The sequence below is a fragment of the Somniosus microcephalus genome, chromosome 5 (genome assembly GCF_052327205.1).
Source record: "Somniosus microcephalus isolate GS21.2 chromosome 5, FLI_Smic_1.0, whole genome shotgun sequence".
In the NCBI taxonomy this organism is placed as follows: domain Eukaryota; kingdom Metazoa; phylum Chordata; class Chondrichthyes; order Squaliformes; family Somniosidae; genus Somniosus; species Somniosus microcephalus.
Genome location: NC_140991.1, coordinates 251,349,945 through 251,362,665, shown reverse-complemented (window position 1 = coordinate 251,362,665; position 12,721 = coordinate 251,349,945).

The window sequence follows — 12,721 nt, the reverse complement described above, 5'->3', positions numbered from 1 at the left end:
GATGTGGGCATCATTGGCAAAGCCTGCTTTGTTTCCCATCCCTAATTGCCCTTGGGAAGGTGGCAGTGAGCCACCTTCTTGAACCGCTGCAGTCGGTGTGGTGAAGGTACTCCCACAGTGCTGTTAGGGAGGGAGTTCCAGGATTTTGACCCAGCGACAATAAAGGAACAGCGATATATTTCCAAGTCAGAATGGTGTGTGCCTTGGAGGGGAACTTGCAGGTGGTGGTGTTCCCATGCACCTGTTGCCCTTGTCCTTCTAGGTGGTAGAGGTCGCGGGTTTGGGAGGTGCTGCCAAAGAAACTTTGGCAAGTTTCTGCAGTGTATCTTGTAGATGGTGCACTGTCCCTGGTTCTCTTCCTCCTATTCCTCTTCCTGTTCCTCCTCCATTAGAACATAAAGCAAAAGCAAGGGTAGAGCCAGCAAAAAAGCCATTTTAATCTCTAAATTCGAGTTGAAAATGGCTGTCTGCAGTAACTAAGATGATAATGCCTTTTTCAGGTGATTACGGGTACCTATGTGCCTGAAAATCTGGTTGCATTTTGAGAACAGCCTCCGAACCAATGAGAAAACTATAGGCCAGTTAGCCTGACATCAGTAATAGCGGAAATGCTAGAATTTATTATTAGGGATGTGGCAACAGGGTACATAGAAAATAATAATGTGATTGGGCAGAGTCAATACGGATTTATGAAAGGGGATTCATGTTTGACAAATCTGTTAGTGTTTTTGAGGTTGTAACAAACAGAGTAGATAAGGGGGAACCAGTGGATGTAGTATTTGAATTTTCCAAAAAGCATTTGATAAGGTGCCACACAAGAGGTTATTACACAAAATTAGGGCTCAGGGGATTGGGGGTAATATATTTGCTTGGATTGAGGATTGGTTAACGGACAGGAAACAGAGAGTAGGAATAAACAGGTCATTTTTGGGTTGGCAGGCTGTAACTAGTGGGGTACCACAAGGATCAGTGCTTGGACCTCAGCTATTTACAATCTATATCAATGACTTAGATGAGGGGACCGAGTTTAATTTATCCAAGTTTGCTGACGATACAAAGCTAGTTAGGAAAGTAAGTTGTGAGGAGGACGCAAAGAGGCTGCAAGGTATATAGACAGATACAGTGAGTGGGCAAGAACGTGGCAGATGGAATATAATGTGAAGAAATGTGAAGTTATCCACTTTGTTAGGAATAATAGAAAAGCAGAATATTTTTCAAATGGTGAGAGAGTGAGAAATGTTGCCATTCAGAAGGACCTTGTACACGAATCACAGAAAGTTAACATGCAGGCACAGCAAGCAATTAGGAAAGCAAATGGGAGGTTAGCCTTTATTGCAAATGGATTGGAGTATAAGAGTAAAGAAGTCTTACTGCAATTATATAGGGCTTTGCTGAGACCACACTGGGGGTACTGTGTATAGTTTTGGTCTCCTTACCTAAGGACGGATATACTTGCCATAGAGGGAGTGCAACCAAGGTTCACTAGGCTGATTCCTGGGATGGGAGGATTGTCCTACAAGGAGAGATTGAGTAGATTAGGCCTATATTTCCTCAAGTTTAGAAGAATAAGATGTGATCTCATTGAAACATATAAAATTCTTAAGGGGCTTGACAAGGTAAATGCTGGGAAGATGTTTCCCCTGGCTGGGGAGTCTAGAACCAGGGGTCACAGTCTTAGAATAAGGGGTCGGCCATTTAGGACTGAGATGAAGAGAAATTTCTTCACTCAAAGGGCTGTGAATCTTTGGAATTCTCTACCCCAGAGGGCTGTGGATGCTCGGTCATTGAGTATATTCAAGACAGAGATCGATAGATTTTTGCATACTAAGGGAATCATGGGATATGGGGATGGTGGAGTTGAGGTAGAAGATCAGCCATGATCTAATTGAATGGCGGAGCAGGCTCGAAGGCCCGCATGGCCTACTCCTGCTCCTAATTCTTATGTTCTAAATGCAGGAGATTCACATTTGTAACCTGGGAAGGGTGGGTGGCGGTTTTGTGGACAACTCGCGAATCTCCCATTGCAGCCACTTTATTTAGAAACATAGAAACATAGAAACATAGAGATAGGAACAGGAGTAGGCCATTCGGCCCTTCGAGCCTGCTCCGCCATTCAATGAGATCATGGCTGATCTTCGTCTGAGATCATAGCTGATCTTACCAGTTCAGTACCCCGTCCCCGCCTTTTCTCCGTAACCCTTAATCCCCTTAGCCTTCAGAAATATATCCAATTCTCTCTTGAAAATATTTATTGAATTAGCCTTCACAGCCCTCTGTGGCAGGGAATTCCACAGGCTCACCACTCTTTGAGTGAAGAAATTCTTCCTCATCTCTGTTTTAAATGATTTGCCCGCTATTTTTAGACTGTGGCCCCTGGTTCTGTGCTCCCCGGCCATTGGAAACATTCTCTCTGAATTCAGCCTGTCCAGGCCTGCCATAATTTTATATGTTTCGATGAGATCCCCTCTCAATCTTCTAAACTCCAGTGAGTACAAGCCCAAACTATTCAATCTCTCCTCGTAGGTCATTCCCGCCATTCCAGGTATCAGCCTGGTGAATCGCCGTTGCACTCTTTCCATGGCATGCTTGCAAACTTTTACATTCTCTGCAAACACAATTTCAATGCAACTAGATTTTTAATATCAAACCACATGTGAGTGTCTCATGTTTGCTTCAACAATGTTTCTTGTTGCCAGTGTGCGATGTATGTGCTTCTTTAAGGTGCTCCCTCAATGGCAGGAGCACATGAGGTGGCTAACTGGCCTATGTGCGTATGAATCTTTTCATATTGAAGTGGCCCGCTTCTCCCAGAAGCTAGCCCTGAGATGGACTTGCTGCAGGCTATGACACTTCCACTGCTGGTTGTGCAGTTTGGCTCTGCATGCATTGTGCCACGTGTACAGGTATGGGAGAGTGCTGGTAGGAGGGTCCAGATATGTTGTTGTCCTGAGAGCAGCACCAATATCCATGGCAGTTAAAGCTCTGGCCCTACTGTTGGGCCCTGCTTTACCATGGTCACTGATCAGCATGACAGCAACCCTAATGGTACCATTGAGCCCAGCAAACCCTACCTCATGGCTTTTTCTAATCGACCCCTAAGCCTGTTGAACCTGAAAGAACCTCAGGCTTCTACAACAGCAGTCTGAGCAACCAGTTGAGAATCACCAACTGCCCTTGGAGCGTCTGGCATTGGACCTCTGCTGTAGATATTCCGGTGTGGAGATGCCGGTGTTGGACTGGGGTGGACAAATGTAAGAAATCACACAACACCAGGTTATAGTCCAACAGCTTTATTTGAAATCACAAGCTTTCGGAGCGCTGCTCCTTCGTTAGGTGAAGTGGAGAGATGCATAAAAACACAGCTTATATAATCAGAGAATAATGTCAGATGTTTACAGGTAATCTTTCTAACTGTCATTTATCACACCCCGGCAGAGAGATAATCACAGCAATCAAAGGTGTAAATGGTGTCCAAACAGGTCAGTCAGGAAAACATTACATCAAAGAGCAATGAGGTGGGGTCACAAGGGGTCAAATGTTGCAGATGCTGGGGTCTGTATGAAAAACAAAAAAACAGACAAAAAACATTTTATTTGCTGGAAATCACAGCAGGTCCGGCCGCATCTGTGTGGAGGGAACAAGCCAACGATGACTCGAGTCTGGATGACCCTACGTCAGGTGGGGTTACATGTAGCGTGACATGAACCCAAGATCCCGGTTCAGGCCGTCCTCATGGGTGCGGAACTTGGCTATCAGTTTCTGCTCGATGATTTTGCGTTGTCGTGTGTCTCGAAGGCCGCCTTGGAGAATGCTTACCCAAAGATCGGAGGCTGAATGTCCTTAACTGCTGAAGTGTTCCCCGACTGGGAGGGAACACTCCTGCCTGGCGATTGTTGCGCGGTGTCCGTTCATCTGACATTATTCTCTGACTATATAAGCTGTGTTTTTATGCATCTCTCCACTTCACCTGATGAAGGAGCGGCGCTCCGAAAGCTTGTGATTTCAAATAAAGCTGTTGGACTATAACCTGGTGTTGTGTGATTTCGTAGATATTCCTAGAGTTGCCACATTCTTCATGGACTGCAATGTTGTGCAAAGCAAGACTGTGTATTTGTGGTTAGTGAACTCCTCCACTGTAACTGATATCTATCTATAGCATGCTGCTTGGCATAGTCCCCAATGACACAAACAGCACAGTCAGCATGGCTTTGTCAGGGGAAGATCATGTCTAACCAATTTGATTGAATTTTTCGAGGAGGTGCCTAGGTGCGTGGATGAGGGTAGTGAAATTGATTTAATCTACATGGACTACAGCAAGGCTTTTGACAAAGTCCCGCATGGGAGACAGGTCAAGAAGGTAAGAGCCCATGGGGTCCAGGGCAATTTGGCACATTGGATCCAAAATTGGCTTAGTGGCAGGAGGCAGAGGGTGATGGTCGAAGGTTGTTTTTGTGACTGGAAGCCTGTGTCCAGTGGTGTACCACAGGGATCGGTGCTGGGTCCTTTGCTGTTTGTAGTGTACATTAATGATTTAGATATGAATGTAATCAAATCAAATCAACTTTTATTGTCATTGTTAGTGCACAAGTGCAGTACAACGAAATGTAGGCTTGCGGCTCCCGAGAGTGTACATTTGGATTAAGACATTTAAACATTCAACATACATTTGGCTTGTAGTATATTAACATAAACATAACCATAATAAAGTGCATTGGCAGATGTGCAGGCTTTAGAGTTTATTTGTGGAGTTCAGTAGGATGACAGCCCTGGGAAAGAAGCTGTTCCTAAATCTGGTCGTACGGGTGCGAATGCATCTGTAGCGTCTCCCAGATGGCAGGAGGGCGAACAGACTGTGGCTGGGGTGGGTAGGGTCTTTGATAATGGACCGTGACCTCCGTAGACAGCGTTTCTGGTATATGTGCTCTATGGTCGGTAGCCAGGTGCCGGTAATACGTTGGGCAGTTTTGACTACCCGCTGCAGGGCTTTCCGGTCATAGTAGCTACAGCTGCCATACCATACTGTGATACAGTTTGTTAGGATGCTCTCTATAGTGCAGCGGTAAAAGTTAGAGAGGATCAGGGGTGACAGGTTACATCCCTTCAGCCTCCTTAGGAAATATAGGCACTGCTGGGCCTTCTTCACCAGAGAGGAGGTATTGAGGGACCAGGAGAGGTCTTCCGTGATGTGGATTCCGAGGAACTTAAAGCTGTCCACCCTTTCCACCACAGCCCCATTGATGTGGATGGGGGTGTGACTTCCGCCTTTGGACTTCCTGAAGTCCACAATGATTTCTTTGGTTTTTTTGATGTTAAGGGCCAGGTTGTTATCGGCGCACCACTTCACGAGATGCTGGACCTCCTCCCTGTAGGCTGACTCATCGTTGTTGGTGATCTGGCCTACTACCGTGGTGTCATCCGCAAACTTGATGATGGTGTTGGAACCATGAACAGCCACACAGTCGTGGGTGAAGAGGGAGTAGAGGAGGGGGCTCAGCACACATCCTTGTGGGGCCCCCGTGTTCAGGGTCGGGGGGGAGGTGTGGTTACCTAATTTGACAGACTGGGGTCTGTTTGTTAGGAAGTCCAGGGTCAGGTTGCAGAGGGAAATGTTCAGGCCAAGAGTTTGGAGTTTGGTGGCCAGCTTGTTGGGGACGATAGTGTTGAATGCTGAGCTGTAGCCTATGAACAACATTCTGATGTAGGTCTCTTTACCATCTAGGTGATACAGTGCAGAGTGTAGAGCAGTTGTGATTGCATCCTCCGTTGATCTGTTTGCACGATAGGAGGATGCAATGTAGGAGGTACGATCAGTAAGTTTGCAGATGACACAAAAATTGGTGGAGTGGTAAATAGCGAGGAGGGAAGCCTCAGGCTACAGGACAATATAGATGGGTTGGTCAGATGGGCAGAACAGTGGCAAATGGAATTTAACCCTGAAAAGTGTGAGGTGATGCATTTTGGGAGGACAACAAGGCAAGGGAATACACAATGAATGGTAGGACCCTAGGAAGGACAGAGGATCAGAGGGACCTTGGTGTGCATGTACATAGATCCTTGAAGGCAGCAGGACAGGTAGATAAGGTGGTTAAAAAGGCATATGGGATACTTGCCTTCATTAACCGAGGCATAGAATATAAGAGCAGGGAGGTTATGATGGAGCTGTACAAAACGCTAGTTAGGCCACAGCTGGAATATTGTGTGCAGTTCTGGTCGCCACACTATAGGAAGGATGTGATTGCATTGGAGAGGGTGCAGAGGAGATTCACCAGAATGTTACCTGGGCTGGAGTGCTTCAGCTATGAAGAGAGACTGGACAGGCTGGGGTTGTTTTCCTTAGAGCAGAGAAGGCTGAGGGGGGACCTGATTGAGGTGTACAAAATTATGAGTGGCATAGATAGGGTAGATAGAAAGGAACTTCTCCCCTTAGTAGAGGGGTCAATAACCAGGGGGCATAGTTTCAAGGTAAGGGGCAGGAGGTTAAGAGGGGATTTGAGGGAAAACTTTTTCACCCAGAGGGTGGTTGGAATCTGGAACTCACTGCCTGAAAGGGTGGTAGAGGCAGGAACCGTCACAACATTCGAGAAGCATTTAGATGAGCACTTGAAATGCCATAGCATACAAGACTACGGACCAAATGCTGGAAAATGGGATTAGAATAGATAAGGCTTGATGGCCGGCGCGGACATGATGGGCCGAAGGGCCTCTTTCTGTGGTGTATAACTCTATGGTTCTATGAAAAGCAACAAAAGGTGACAGTCTATAATAGCAAAATACTGCAGATGCTGGAAATCTGAAATAACAACAGAAAATGCTGGAAATACTCAGCAGGCCAGGCAACATCCGTGGAGAGAGAAACAGAGTTAACGTTTCAGGTCTGGGACCCTTCATCAGAACTGGAAAAAGCTGGAGACGTAACAGATATTAAGCAGGTGCAGAGACAGGGAGGGTGGGTTAGGAGGGGAGGAAGGAATAGAAAGAACACCCTGTACTTTTGTAAGAGGCAGGAAAGATAAAATGTTGCAAATGGGAATGGCAAAAATCATACTGCATGAAAAATGGGGGCAGGGATAATTATCGGAAATTGTTGAACTCAATGTTGAGTCCGGCAGGCTGCAAAGTGCCCAATCAAAAGATGAGGTGCTGTTCCTCGAGCTTACGTTGAGCTTCATTGGAACAATGCAATAGCCCGAGGACAGAGAGATCAGCTCCAGCTCCAGCACCCTCTATGGCCTCCCTTCCAATATTTCCTGGCCTTCATCCTCATAGAGGTCGAAGGTTAGGAGTCTTCCTATTTAAGTGTTCTGTCCGTGTTGTCTTCTCCTGCAGGCAGAGATGATGAGAAGTTTTAGTTGTCAAAATGACAGATAGAAATACCCAAGTGGTTTAATAATATATACATGCAACAGACCGATTCAGTAAATGGGAGGATTGTTTTGGGCTGAAGGGATGTGAGTGAAGGAACACTTCCAGATGAAGTTTGGGGGTGTAAAGTGCACCCTGTAGTGTAAAGGGCAATCATGGGGAGGTTGAAAGTGTGAGCGGAGCGGTCATTGTAAGTGCTTGGTGTGTTCTACCTTAGCTAATCTAGGAAGGTCACTAAACTTATTCCTACAATGCCTCCAAGTAGGTGGGATGTTACTGATGGCATTCGCACTGGTGGACTCTTCCTCTTGCCTCTTGGACTGCTTCTCTGAGGAGCTTGTGGTGCTCATTGCCAAAGAGGGCTCCCATTCTCTATCTCAATTCCACTAAGAGAATTTCTATGTCCTATCTGAGGAACACAGTGCTCCTTGCCTCCTGCACTGCTTATTGACATTCGACTTTTTGAATGACCCAAACTACAATGCCTGCCCCTTTAAGTTGTTGCAGCATTTCAAATTCTACAAAAGCTTTTGGATTCCGCAGCCCCTCCACTGAAAAGCACAGCAGAAGAGCGGGAGAATGCCTGCAGAAAGTCATAGGGAGTGAATTTCCTCAGAGCTTCTCCCACTCCACCGCTGTAACTTCGGCAGAAAGAAACATTCGTATTTATATAGAGCCTTTCACAACCTCAGGACGTCCCAAAGTGCTTCACAGCCTATGAAGTACTTTTTGAAGTGTAGTCAGTGTTGTAATGTAGGAAACGCAGCAGCCAAATAGCTCACAGCAAGCTCCCACAAACAGCAATGTGATAATGACCAGATAATCTGTTTTAGTGATGTTGTTTGAGGGATAAATTGGCTAGGACGCTGGGCAGAACTCGCCTGCTCTTCTTCAATTAGTGGCATGGGATTTCTTGCGTCCACCTGTCAGTTTAATATCTCATCCTAAGTTCGGGTTTTCTGAAGTTACGGCGGTGGAGCAGGAGAAACCGTAAGGAAATTCACCCCATAGGTTTACTTTAGCTGTAACCATTCATTTCTATTTTTAACTGAAAAAACAGCACACACACCATTCCGGCCACGGTTTCTTAATTGAGAATAGCACCACAGCACCATCTACTGGACAAGATAGCTATCAACTTGGGGCAGATCTGTCGATGTGCAGTTAAGTAACAGCCCCAAGCTATGAGACTTGTTTGGTCAATATTTATGTTAGCCTGTGTATTAATATATGCTACATGGCGGTAGTCGGTAGCGCCACATGGTGCTGCACCGCCGGCGATGACGTCATCGCCGTGTGCAGCAACCCTGCCGCAAACTTTCCTTGAGCCCCTGACCTGTCGCCAGACGATATGTCCGACAGGGGTCAGGGGGCGTTTTTGCAGCCGTGGCGGCGCTACTTAAAGGGCAGGTGTCGGGCGGCCATTTGTTTTGGCCAACTGCCAGCACCTGTCCCCTTCCCCTTTTTTTCTCGGGGTGTCGGCTGCGATTGCTCAGCCCGGCCCTCCTCTTGAGGGCCGGGCCATTTTTACGGCACGCCGCTCCGCGGTGGTCTAGCAAGACCCCGTTGCGTGCAGCGCTAGGCCCATCCCCTTTAATCAGGGGAGGAGGCCTGCAATACCATGGCGCTGTTGCACGTAGTGTCGCGATCTTCTGTTGTAGCTCCCCAAGAAGGAGGTGGAGCGCTTCCAGTAACACTCCACCTCCTGTTCGGGGCGCTACTACTGAATTTCTGGCGGAGGGGCACTAACTTTTTTGAGGCGCTAAAATTAGCGCCCCGGCGACGTTAGCGCCCCAAAAAGGGCGCCACCCAATTTTCCCCCTAAGTCTCAGAATAAGAAGTCGGCCATTTAGGACTGAGATGAGGAGAAATTTCTTCACTCAGAGGGTTGTGAATCTTAGGAATTCTCTACCCCAGAGGGCTGTGGATGCTCAGTCGTTGAGTATATTCAAGACAGAGATCGATAGATTTTTGGACTCTAAGGGAATCAAGGGATATGGGCTAATACAGGAAGGTAGAATTGAGATCGAAGATCAGCCATGATCTTATTGAATGGCGGAGCAGACTCGAAGGGGCGTATGGCCGTCTCCTGCTCTTAATTTTTATGTTTTTATCTGTGGAAAGAAATATGAGCTGGAGTCGGCCATACTGACCCCCCGGAAAACTGCCCCCTAATTTCAGCCTGAGGCAACTGAGAGGTGATCTTATAGAGCTAAATAAAACTGTTAAATGTAGAGAAAAAGTTAAGCCAAAATATTAATTTAAATTAAACAATTGCGATCCAAGTGAGAGAAGGGTACTCATAGGATAGATACCAGGACATTCCTCTTCACACAAAATGATCAACATGTGCTATAAACTTTCAGATAGAGTATTGGAGGCAAACACCCTGGAATCATTTAAGAAACAATTGGATGCTACAATTAGGGGCAACATTAGGATCTCTCTGGGTGGATGAATCAAGATGGGCTGAATGGCCTTCCTCAGCCATAATTATTTTGCAACCTTGTGATGTGAGCTTAGAGTAGATCGTACCAGTTGAAGAGCTAGTGTTGGTACATGTGCAGTGAGCCAAATGTTCTCCTTCTGTGCTGAAATTACCTGGGATTTTCCTATTTCCCACCCGCACGGTGCAGGGTAGGAAGTGGGAAACCAGGAAGGAGTTCCGGGTTTCCCTGCACGCTGTGGAGTTTTCACTCCACAGCACGCGTGTGACGTAATGGGCTGGCTTCCAGTCGGGTGGGGGTTGCTGACCAGGATGCCACAAGACCAGGTAGGTGCTGGGCCCAGGATGTTGAGGGGGGTGGTTCCAAGCCTGGAGGGGAGGAGGGGGCAAGCCCAGGGGCGGAGGGGGGTCCAAGTCCCAGGTGGGGGGGCAAGCCCTGGGGGAGTTCCATCCCCCAGGGCTGAGTTGCGATCCTGGGGGGGGGGTCCAATCCTTGATCCCGGGGCTGAGTCACGATCCCCGTGGGGGGTCTGACCCCCGACCCCAGGGATGGGGGGGATCCCGGGGGAGGTCTGATCCCCGACCCTGAAAGGGGGTTCCGATCCCCGACCCCAGGGAGGGGCGGGCTGCTGGTAGGTGAGCTTGGGGGGCCAGGAGGAAGCACTCCTGCCCCTCTCGGCCCACAAGGAATGCCCCCCAAGGTTGTGCTCACCTTGTTGCAGCTACTGAGAAACCCGAGCCCCGGGATTCCGGCCGCCTACAGTTAAAACTGCACAGCAGGTTAAAGCTGAGGCTTCAAGCCTCATTATAATATTTAGAATACCAACCCGCCTCCTGGCAGCTGGTTGGCTGCCCGCCCCCTGTCCCGCCTGAGTAAAAAGTGAAAGTGAGCGTTTTGGAGCCGGGTTGGGGTCGGGTTTTAGATTTTTCCAACTTTCACTTCCCCCCCCCCCACCTCCAACCCACCTGTTTTTTCCTGTGAAAATTCCCCCCTATGAGTCTGTAAGATTTGAAGGATTGGAATCACTTTATGTGGATTCTCACCTTAGCTCAAGCGAGGGCCTTCAGAAAAGGAGGGAAGAAAATTGCAGGTAAGTGAGGTTGGAATTTGGATGAACAGAACCTTGTCCTGAAGTGATCCTATTAAAGAGTTATATTATTCCATTCAATTACAATAATAACAAAGTACATTGGGATATTTGACTTTCTTTTTAATTGGGTTTTGTATCACTGAATATTGAAATAAACCATAATGTACTCAGTCCTCTTCCTTCCGAGTTCTCAGTACTTTAAGTGCTTTATTTTACTTTTTACATCTTTATCTAGCCACTTTTGGCTTTTTGGCTCTTTCAGCCATTTTTGGTTTTACCAGGTTGAATTTTTATTAGAGCCTCTCAAAGTGCAGCCTGAACATTTTCTACTTTTCATCTATAAATTCTTAGTATATTTTTAAGTTAGTTAGCTTCTTTAATTCATTTTGCATTCCCTCAAAATCTGTGCAATATTTTTGCCTTTCCAAAAATCTCAGGAGCATTTTGAATCTGATGATCATTGAATCCTAGCTATTCCCCAATATAAGCTTTATTCACCAAACCTGACTCATCTCCCATGATATCCAGTAAAGGTTTCTACTTTCTTGGCTGTTTTATGATCGGTGTAAAGAAGTAGTACTCTCCACCACCTTTGATGCCCTTGTCCCCACTAAAATCTTTACATTCTTTCACCCTAGTCATTGCCCTGGTATACCCCTCATCTCTGCTCTCTTAAGTCCAATGGACACAGACTTGAACGGCCTTTTGCGGACAACTAGCCTAATCATCCATCATCAGATTTTGCTAGATCATATCAAGCACTACCAGGTCCTGCTCTCCGTCACTGAAACTGCCCATTATTCTAAGATCACCCAGGACGGCAAAAAAACACCAGGCTTCTCTTCTCCACCATTAACCATCTTCTCAAACCACCCTCACCTGCCTCCTCCTCCCTCACCTCCAACAATAAATGTGAGGAGCTCATGGATTTCTTTGTTAAAAAAATCAACAACATCCGTTCAACTGCTTCTGCTTTCAATTCCCTCCCTTCCCTTAGCCCACTAGACCTTACTTCCACTCTGTTTTCCCCCGCCCTACTATCAGACTGCTTGTCCAACATCCAGCACTGGATGAGTAGAAATTTCCTCCAATTAAATATTGGGAAGACCGAAGCCATTGTCTTCGGTTCACACCACAAGCTTCATTCCCTTTCCACTGATTCGACCTTTCTCCCCTGCAACTGTCTAAGGCTGACCAAGTCTGTTCGTAACCTTGGTCACTAAGACTGCCCATTTCCACCTTCATAATATCGCCTGTCACTGCCCCACCTCAACTTATCTGCTGTCGAAACCCTCATCTATGTCTTTATCACCTCTAGACTTGACTATTAACAACTTGTATTTATATAGCGCCTTTAATGTAGTAAAACATCCCAAGACGTTTCACAGGACTGTTATAAAGCAACATTTGATGCCGAACCACGTAAGGAGAAATGAGGGCAGATGACCAAAAGCTTGGTCAAAGAGGTAGGTTTTAAAGAGTATCTTAAAGGAGGAAAGAGAGATAGAGGGACAAAGAGGTTTAGAGAGGGAATTCCAGAGCTTAGGGCCGAGGTAGCTGAAGGCACGGCCACCAATGGTGGAGCGATTAACATCAGGGATGCTCAAGAGGGCAGAATTAGAGGAGCACAGATATCTCGGGGGGGGGGCGGGGTTGTGGGGCTGGAGGAGATTACAGAGATAGGGAGGATCGTGGCCATGGAGGGATTTGAAAACAAGGATGAGAATTTTAAAATCGAGGTTTTGCTTAACTGAGAGCCAATGTAGGTCAGCGAGCACAGGGGTGATGGGTGAACAGGACTTGGTGCGAGTTAGGACACGGG